Raw genomic sequence first — 10,638 nt, 5'->3', positions numbered from 1 at the left:
TCACCGTGTTAGCCAGGATGGTCTCGATCTCCTGACCTCATGATCCACCCGTCTCGGCCTCCCAAAGTGCTGGGATTACAGGCTTGAGCCACCGCACCCGGCCTTACTAGGATTTCATTTGGAATTTTGGAGTCAGTTAATTGTATAGAGTTCTTTCATCCTGTCATCTTTGGTTTTTCCTCAAAATGTAAGCCCATTCAGGCACTGTGCCCCTCCAGTACCATCTTGCCCATTTTGTTCAGAGCATCACATGTTGCTTTTCTGACGACCCTGATTCCTTTGCTGACTTAACTGAAAATGTATGTTCTCTCACAGTCCAGGCCTCACAGGACTGAATACAGTAGTCCTCCCTTATCCTTAAGGGATACGTTCCAGAATCCCCAGGGGATGCCTGAAATTGTGGATAGTGCTGAACCCTATGTACATAGTGTTTTTTTCTGGACAGTAATGGATGGGTCGCATATGCAGCATGGATATACTGGACAAAGAGGTGATTCATGCCCTAGGCAGGATGGAGCAGGATGGTGAGAAATTTCATTATGCTACTTGGAATGACAATTTAAAATTTACGAATTGTGTATTTCTTAGATTTTCTGTTTAACATTTTTGTACCATGGTTGATCCCAGGTAACTGAAATCATGGAAAGCAAAATCCTGGGGGAGGGGGGACTACTGTATATATATTCAGTTGAGCCTCATTCAAGGATTCTGTGTTTATGAATTTACCTACTCACTAAAATTTATTTGTAACTCCAAAATCAATACTCAGGACTTGCATGGTCATTTGTGGACATGTGCATAATGGTTCAAAATTTGAGTCACCTGATGACCCATTCCCAGTTGAGGTTGAACAAGGCAACATTGTCTTCTTACTTCAGTTCTCATACTATGAACAGTTGTCTTTCTGTGGTTGATTTAGCGCTGTTTTTTTTTTGTTTGTTTGTTTTGTTTTTTTAACCTCTTTGTGCTTTTTGTTGGTGATTTCACTGTTTAAGTGGCCCCCAAGTGTAGTACTGAAGTGCTTTCTAGTGTTCTTAAATGGTTGAAGGCTGTGATGTGTCTTATGGAGAAAGCATGTGTTCAGTCATGAGTTACAGTGCTGTTGCCATGAGTATATTAAGTAAAGTATCATTAAGCAGAAACACTTATAAAACAAGTTATATACTGATTGGTTGATGAACATGTTGTGACCAGAGGCTTACCAGGAACTTAGCCCTATATTTCCCCTAAGATCAGTGCTTCAGTATTTGCTAGTGCAGTGTTCACGACAGCTTTATAGAGACAACTACTGTAAATGACACTAATTTTCTTTATTTCTGGCTGTCTCTTGCTATTTTGATGACTTCTTTTCTATTTTGTGGAATTTCATTTCATTTGGGTGTGCACCTCTAACCTTTTACTTCAATGACATTTTATAACTCAGTTCATCATCTTCAACAAACATTAATGTAGTGCTTTTCTGCTTCTTAGGAAATTCTTCTTTATCCTGAGATCATGAGATTTTCTCCTATATAATCCTCTAAAAGCTTTTCAGTTTTTATTCTTACATTTAGGTTTATAATCTATTTGAAGTTGACTTTTTGGTTTAGTACCAGCTAGAAATATAACTTCATTTCGTTCTCACAGATATTTGATTGTCCTACTACCATTTATCGAAAAGACAGTCCTTGGCCCTACTGCTTCACCATGCCATCTCCATCATTTATCAAGCATCTGTATATGTGCAATGGACTGAATGTTTGTGTTCCCTCAAAACTCCTGTGTTGGAACCCTATTCCCAGTGCGATGGTATTTGGAGGTGGGGCCTTTGGAAAGTAATTAGGTCATGGGCGTGAAGCCCTCATGAAATAATGGGATTAGTGCCCTTATAAGAAGAGGCCAAAGCTGGGCATGGTGGCTCATGCTTATATAATCTTAGTGCTTTGGGAGGTTGAGGTGGGAGGATCACTGGAGCCAAGAGTTCTAGACAAGCCTAGGCAACATAGCAAGATCCTGTCTCTACAAAAAAATAAAAAAAATAATAAAAAATAAAGCAGGGGCCCGAGAGCTAGAGAGCTTCTTTCCTCATGTGAGAAGCTGGCGACTGCAACCTGGAAGAGAGCCCTCACCAGGAGAGGCCCTTGCCTGGAAGAGTGCCCCACCAAGCTGGCACTGATTTTAAATTTCCAGCCTCCAAAGCCTGTGGTACTTTGTTACAGCCGTCTGAACTGACTGAAACAATGTGTATACAGCTATTTCTGGCTGGCTGTTTTGTTCTGCTTGTCTTCTTGCCCACCCTTGCATCAGTATCTTACTATATTAATTAGTATATTTTATTAACCTTGATATCATAGACTAAGTCTTCCTAGCTTGTTTTTCTTCTCCAAGAAAAACCAAGTGCTATGGTTTGAATATTGTCCCCTTCAAAACACATGTTGAAATTTAACCCCAAATGGGCCTATAGTTTTCCTTTTGGAAAGATTTTCGGGAAAAACGGAATGCTTGCGGGGTGAACTAGTTACTATTGGCTGCTTTTGGTAATTTACAGCAATAAAGAGATGAGCTCAAAAAAGAATTGGCTTATTTGCAAGCAGAAAAGGAATTTAATTATTTAAGTTGAAAGGAAATTAAGAGAGCACATAAATTCAGTAGTTGCACGTTTGGAAGATACAAATGATTCTCATTTCCAGTTGGTAAAAGAGAAAACTGAGGCCTTTGAATATTAAAGTCTGATAAAAATGCTTAGCTGCTTAAGCAAGGATCCCTTGAGGATGTGACCATACAGTCATTGTTAAAAACTTCTGGGTGAGTTAAAGTAGTGTTGATTAAGTCCTTTTAGCTTGACAAAATGGTCAAGTAAAAGGAAATAAGAATGCCATCAAACCTGGTAGGTTTAAGTATCTGAACTAACTTAAATGAGGGAGAATTGTTTTGAAAAGAATTGTAGGTGTGGTTATTACTACAGGCAGCAGACTAAAACAAAATAAATAAAAAGTCAAGTACGTTTTTGAGAAAGAACTGTACTTCAAAAATACCACAGCCTGGACTAAAATTGTCTATGACTGTTGGCCCCCAATTTCTACAGGAAGGAAGCATAAAGAGAAAGCTGCTCAGTTCTCGAGAAAGGCATATTTTTCAGTGCCTTCTTTAGCACGACCAAGGAGGATAATTGAAAAGCAATGACATCCTGCCAGAGAGAAGACCAAGGGCCATGGTGAACAATGGGTTGAGGAGTCCATTAGTATTAGTGAAACCAAGAGCTATTCAAGAAATACTCCCCCTCCCCAGAGTAGGAACTCCTTGTAATCATCTGCCCAGTGAGATTTTAGAATTGCATTTTCCATCCTTCTCTTTTCCAAATGGGAGAGTTTATTGGAATTATTCTGACCCTGTTCCACTATTGTATATTGTATATGTATTAGGGTGGGTGGAACAAATAACTTGTTACAAATTTGTAGGTATCTAGGTGAAAATCAACCTCATCTGGATCTGATGTAGAGATTAAGGTATTAGATCTTCAATTTAGAGCTCAAGTCAGTGACTTTATGGGACTTTAGAGGTTTTTTCCCTTGGGGAGGAGGTAAGTATATTTGTATGTGAGAGGGTACAGAATCTGACAGAAAATTGAGCAGAGCTAAAGGGCGAATTAGAGAACTAGAGGATAGCTCAGAAGATATTATCTAGAATGCTTTGAAAAGAGACAAAAGGGTGGAAACTATGGAATATAAATTAAGATATATGAAGGAAAAACTAAGAGAATTTATCATTCATTTAGTTGGAGTTACATAAGGAAAGGAGAGCAAGAATGGGGCAGAGGCAGTATTTGAAGATGAAATGGTTGCAAATATTTCAGAATGAATTAAAGAAGCCCAATAACCCCAAGTAGGATAAATAAAAAGAAATCTATCCAAGACACATTCTAGAAACTGCAGCAAATAACAGGCAAAGAGAAAAATATTAGAGACACCAGAGGAAAAAAGTAGATTACTTTCAAAAGAGCAATAGTTGTATTATCACTTGGCTGCTTAACGGCAAAAATAGACGCCAGGTGACATGGACTGGTATTTTAAAAGGGCTGACAAAATAGCTGCCAATCTAGAACTTACACTAAACAAAAAATATCTGTCAAGAATGAGGGCAAAAGAGACATTTTTCAGATAAACAAAAGCTGAGATAATTCATCTCTAGCTCATTTCAGGGAATTCTAAAGGATGCATACTTCAGACAGAAGAGAAGTGATCCCAGAGGCAAGAGCTGAGATCCAAGAAGGAAAGAAGAGCAGAGAAAGTGGAAAACATATGGGTAAACCTAAACAAAGACCTATTGTATAAAACAGTGACCATAATGTCCTGGTAGGTGTAAAAAATTAAAATCCTTAGCACAACAACAGTATAATCCAAGAGGGGGATAAATGGATTTTAAATGATCCTCGTGTCATCTAGGGTCAGGATAAAGATGTTTATTAATTTCAGTTTTGATAAATATGCCTGTGATGATTCCTAATATAACTACTAAAAGAATAAAAACAGTATATTATTTCAAAACCAATAGATGAAGGAAAAGAGATGATAAAATACTCATTCTTTACAAGATGAGAATTAGGGATGCAGCAAGGATGATGTTAGATTTTCTGGATTTAGCAACCAGGTGGGGATACTATTCCTAACTGATTTGGGAACAGGAAAAAGAAAAAGTGTGGAAGGAAGGTACTGAGTTCTGTTTGGGACAAGTTGAATTTGAGGTGCTTGAGGGACAGCCATTAAGTTTCCCCTTGGAACTAGGGCAGCAAGTTTTCTTTTTAAAACCATTTTTGGTACCTTTTTGAGCTAAAGCGATTCTTAGCTCTTTCTGGATTTATGAATTTGCCGAACAATTCTGAGCTCCATTAGGCTGTGCTTTACCGATGTGCGTTTTTAACAGGTTTCCCAATAATAAGTTAGGGGAAAATTGTGAAATTGATGTCTCTGGAAGCCTTTGAAAATAAGATGCTTTTCTATTTTAAAAGATTTAAGTTTGCTTTCCTTCCAGAGGGCTGGACTTCTCCAGGTGTCAGAGTCTTTCTTTTGATATTTAGGAATTTATTCTCTGCTCTTCTCTGCCATCTGGTGGCAAACGAATGGAACACTGCATTTGGAAGGAAAAGGGAATCTGAGCTTTTTATTTTAATTAATTAATTTATTTAGGGGGGACAGGTGCAGATTTTTAAATATGCACATATAGCATAGTGATGAAGTCTAGGCATTTAGTGCACCCATCACTGGCATAGTGAACATTGTACCTAACAGGTAATTTTTCAACCTTCACCCCCCTTTCACCTTCCCACATTTTGTAGTCTCCAATAGAAATTCGAGCTATTTTAAAATATGTAACTTGATGAAGAGAAGCAACCTATAGTTGTGTGTGTTTGTGAATCCAAACTTTGAAACCGTCAAATCACAGCAGTAGTTTTAGGGCACAGAAATTGTCTGTCTGTGGTATTTTCTTTATTCTTTACTCACTCTTCTCCTACCTTCATTGCCCTGCCTTACCATCTGGTATTTCTTTTCTTTCTTTTCTTTCTTTCTGCCTTTTTTTTTTTTTTTTTGACAGAGTCTCGCTCTGTCGCCCCGGCTGGACAATATAAACATATAATCTCTCTCCTGGTTGTAGTGGGGGATTAGGGGTGGGGAGAGAAGGATGGAAAGCGGAGAGAGGAATGGAAGAAGGGAGAGAGAGAGACAGACACGCATGGAAGAAAAGCAGAAGAAATTTGAAGCATGAAAGGAACTAGACTCACGACTGTTGACTTTGAAGCTCGAGAAAACGGACCATGAACCAAGGAAGGTGGGTGGCCTCTAGAAAGACACAGATTCCCCCCGAGAGCCTTCAGAAGGAAATGCAGTCCTGCTGAAATTTTAATTTTACCCACTGTAGCCTGTGTCAGACTTCTGGCCTACAGAACTGTAAAATAATAAATAATCTTGTTTTACTTTACCAGTTTTGTGATGATTTGTTATGGCAACGGTAGAAAACTGATACAAAGCTCCACCTTGTGTTAATGAGTTCGGAACCTCCACTGGGAGAAGTGCAGAGCTAGCTTGACTTTGGGCTAGTGGTAAACTTAGGGAACTTGAAGTAGAGAGATAATAAACTTGTTTCTTTGGCAAATTTAATATTTCTTCTTTCCAGGTTATATTGTGACCATCAAGTGCCCATCTACCCTATTATTTTACCCTCCTTTTTTTTCTAGGTTATGTAGCTGCCTTTTTCCCTCCATTTTTCCTAGCCTAAATGCAGGAGCTTGTGATTATTTTACAAATATTGATTGAATGCCTATCACATACAGGGTTATTCATGGTCCCTGACATGAAAAGGTTAATAATTAAGTGGGGACAAATGACAACAAACACTAAATAATGTTTGTTTCCCCACAAGTTATCATTTAGTGGGGAGAACAGAGAAGTAACAAAACCAAACATTTTCTCTCTAGCATTATCAATTTCTCCATCTGTATTGATTGATTCTCATCCCATCTTAGAAAAACAAACTCTGTATTTATTCCTTATGCCTCTGTAACCGGTACCCCATTTCTCTGCAATTACAGCAAAAGTTTGATTCCACTTCCTCAGTTCTCATTCCCTCTTAGCTTACCCTAATTACCTTTCTCCATCACTGCACTAAACATTTGTTCGTCAAGGTCACTGATGACCTCTATGCTACCCAATCTAGTGGTCTCTATTCTAATCAGCTCATCTCTCAGCAGTATTTGTTCTAGGTGATCCCTCCCTTATTTTCTTTAAACAGCTTTATTGAGATAATTTACATACCATACAATTCACCTGTTTAAACTGTATAGTTCATTGTTTTTAGTTTATTCACAGGGTTTTGCAACCATCACTACAATCTAATTTTAGAACATTTTTGTCCTCCCTAAATGAACTCTGTGCCCATTAACCATCACTCCTCATTTCTCCCTCCTTTTCTTCCCCTAACCCCATGCAACCATTAATCTACTTTCTGTTTCCATTGATTTCCCTATTTTGGACATTACATGTAAATGGAATCATACAATATGTGATCTTTTGTGACTAGCTTCTTTCAGTTAGCATAATGTATTCAAGGTTCACCTATGTTGTACCATGTATTAATACTTTATTCCTTTTATTGCCAAATGATATTCCATATTTATTAGTTGATAGGCATTTGGGTTATTTCCACTTTTTGGCTATTATGAATAATGCTGCTATGAACATTTGCATACATACTTGTGTGGGAACATGTGTTTTCATTTTTCTTGGCTATATATCTGGGAGTGAGGTTGCTAGGTCATATGGTAACTGAATGTTTGAGGAACTACCGAACTGTTTTCCACAGTGGCCACACAACTATTCACAATAGCAAAGACATGGAATCAACCTAGATGCCCATCCGTGGTGGACTGGATAAAGAAAATGTGGTGTGTATACACCATGCAATACTATGCAGCCGTAAAATAACAACAAAATCATGTCCTTTGCAACAACATGGATGCAGCTGGAGGCCATTATCCTAAGCAAATTAGGCAGATACATAAACCAAATACTGTTTGTTCTTCCTTATAAGTGGGACCTAAACATTAAGTGCACATGAACACAAAGAAGGGGCCTACTTGAATGGGGAGAGTGGAAGGAGAGTGAGGGTTGAAAACCACCTATCTGGTACTATGCTCACTACCTGGGTGATGAAATTATTTGTACATTGTACCCCAGCGACAGGCAGTTTACCAATGTAACAAACCTGCATGTACATCCTGAACCTAAAGTAAAAGTGGAAAAAGTAAAACCAAAAACCAAAAACCCCAAGTGGCAATACCATTTTTACATTTTCACCAAGCAATGTATGAGTGTTCCAGTTTCCCCACATCTTCACTAACACTTGTCTGCCTTTTTCCTCTCTCCCTCATTACTGGCCATCCTCTCTCCCTCATTACTGAAATACTTTCTTGCCTTGGCTTCCAAGATGTTACATTCGCCTAGTTTTTCTCCTACCTCACTTGCTGCTTTGTCTGAGTCTCATCTGTATGTTTACCTCATCTTCCTGCTCATCTTCCTCTTCTTTCTCCTCCTTGTTCTTATTTTCTTCCACCGAACTTCTAAATGTCAGAGTGCCCCTGGGTTCTGTCTGGAAATATCTTTCTATCTACACACTCTTACTATGTGATCTTATCTCATGTCTTTACTACATGAAAATTACTTCCAAATTTGTATTTTTAATCCTAACCCTGATATCCAACTGTTTACTTAACAACTCTTCTTAGATCATCTAGTAGGGATTTCAGATTTAACATATCCAAAACAGAACTCATGGTTTTCAACCATGGACCTGCCTCCTTTTCGTCTTCCAAATTTTGGTAAATGGAATTGCTGTATACCCAGTTGCACAAGCAAGAAGGCTGTGAGCCATTCTCGATTACTCTTTCTCTTACGCCCTATATCAAGTCTATCAGAAAATACCTTTTGACCCTGCTACCCTAATGCCTTTCAGAGTCTCACTCTGTCGCCTAAGCTGGAGTGCAGTGGTGTGATCTTGGCTCACTGCAACCTCCATGTCCCGGGTTCAAGCGATTCCTGCTTTAGCCTCCTGAGTAACTGGGACTACAGGCATGTGCCACCACACCTGGCTAATTTTTGTATTTTTAGTAGAGATGGGGTTTTGCCATGTTTGCCACCCAGGCTGGTCTCAAACTCCTGACCTCATGTGATCTGCCTGCCTTGGCCTCCCAAAGTAGTGGGATTACAAGTATGAGCCACCACGCCGGCCTCCAGTGTATTTGAATTCATTCACTTCTTTTTCTGTTTTCTACTACCAGCCTAGTCCCAGCCATCATTATCTCCTCCTTGAACTGCTGTGGTAGACTCCTACTGATTACCCTGCTCTCTATTCTACAGTCCAGAATTCTTATAGCAGCCAGTCATCTTTTAAATTTTAAGATATCACATCATTGGAAATGCTTTCATTTTCCAATGAAAGAAAAGGAAGAGGTATTAGATTATTTAAATGAAATTTCAGTTGTGGTTCATTTTAAAATGGTTATAAAAACTGTTTTAAGTTTTCAACCACTTATCATGAATAAAGCTTCTTGTGGATGGTGAATATAAAAAATGGAAAAGACTACCATTAAAAAGTTTTGATCAGGAATTGTATATGGCCATTTCAAGTATGAAACCTGTTCTTTTCTTTCTTTTCCCTTCTTTTCTTTCCTACTTTCATTTTTTTTCTAAATAATTCAGTAAAAAACCCATTAGGCAGGGCTGAGCAAGATAGACGTATGCATTGGATGGTACTGGGGGCAGCCTGGCATGGGGTATCAGAACCCGTGTGGAGTGGGAAGGGGTCTGTGAGGGGGAGGGTTGTAACAGCCCATGTGGTGGTTGGAACTTGAGACAGGTGAGGAGGTTTTCTACATAGGAGGGTGGTAACAGCAGAAACCTGGCACAGGGTGTTGGGGCTTGAACCAGGTGAGGAAGGCACCTAGATTTTGGGATGGAGTTCATAGCTCAGTGATAAATGTTAGAGCCTAAGTGGGGTGAGGAAGATACTTGCTGGCTTGGCACCATGTGTCAGAGCTTGATTGGGGTGGAGAGAGAATCTCTGCAGAGGGATGGTTGTGGCCTGGCATGGGGCATTGAGGCACAGCAAGGTGGGGAAGGCATCTACATAGGAGAGGCCTGTGACAGCAGTGATGCGCCAGCGCAGTGTATGAGAGTCTGAGCAGGGAAGCAGGCCATCTTTGTAAAGGGGTGGTAGCAGGAAGGGAAATTGGTTATACATAGGCAAGACTGAGCCAATAAGTAAATATATTGAGGAAAATGGGAGCCAAGTTTTCCACTGTCAGAGAAGAGAGTTATAAATATGCAAAAGAAAAAAAACTGGAATAAGCTTTGCGGTATTGCATTGGAATTGAGGTACTGGTGTGAACTCATGGTTAAATGGATTGATGTAGAAATAAATATAGATGTAAATGTGTGAATTACATACATTAATGTCTGTGTATACATAATGTGCCATGGGTATGTATATATACATATATCCCCAGCTCTGTCTTCGGCCAGCAATACCCCGACAGCAGTGTGCCATATCTAGTGCCAATAGTTGATTTCTAAGTACCATTCTCCACTAAAAGGAACCAAGATTTCTTGAAATTGCTGATTCCAGGATAGAGCAGGGAAAGTTCAAGATGAGCCTAAAATATCTTGTCAGGCCAGAAAGTAAAACGTGCTCAAAGAATTATGGAGACATGTCAAAAGAACACAGAAGTCAGTTTGAATGAATTCTCAGTGGCCAAATCTGACATACTTTGGGTGCCAAAATAAATAATAGGAGTAGAAGATTACAACCCATGGAATAAAAACAAGAATTCATAAGTCCATATGGATATAAATAAATGAATAAATAATTGGGGAGAAGAGATCTAGTAAGTGTAGATGTAATGCTTGAGTAGGAAAATCACCATTTATAAATGATCATGGATTTATAAATGATCGTAGATTCAGCCAAGAATCATCAATGAATATTAAAAATTAGTGAATGAAAGTTTGATAAGGAAAGGGATATTATGTAGTTTCAAAATACCTCCACACAAATTTAGTACTTACAAAGTGGAACAAAAGCAACTTCAGAGTGGAAAATCTGGCAGACACT

This window comes from Mandrillus leucophaeus, unplaced genomic scaffold, assembly GCF_000951045.1.
Source record: "Mandrillus leucophaeus isolate KB7577 unplaced genomic scaffold, Mleu.le_1.0 Scaffold88, whole genome shotgun sequence".
Classification (NCBI taxonomy): Eukaryota; Metazoa; Chordata; class Mammalia; order Primates; family Cercopithecidae; genus Mandrillus; species Mandrillus leucophaeus.
This window is presented reverse-complemented; position numbering follows the sequence as displayed.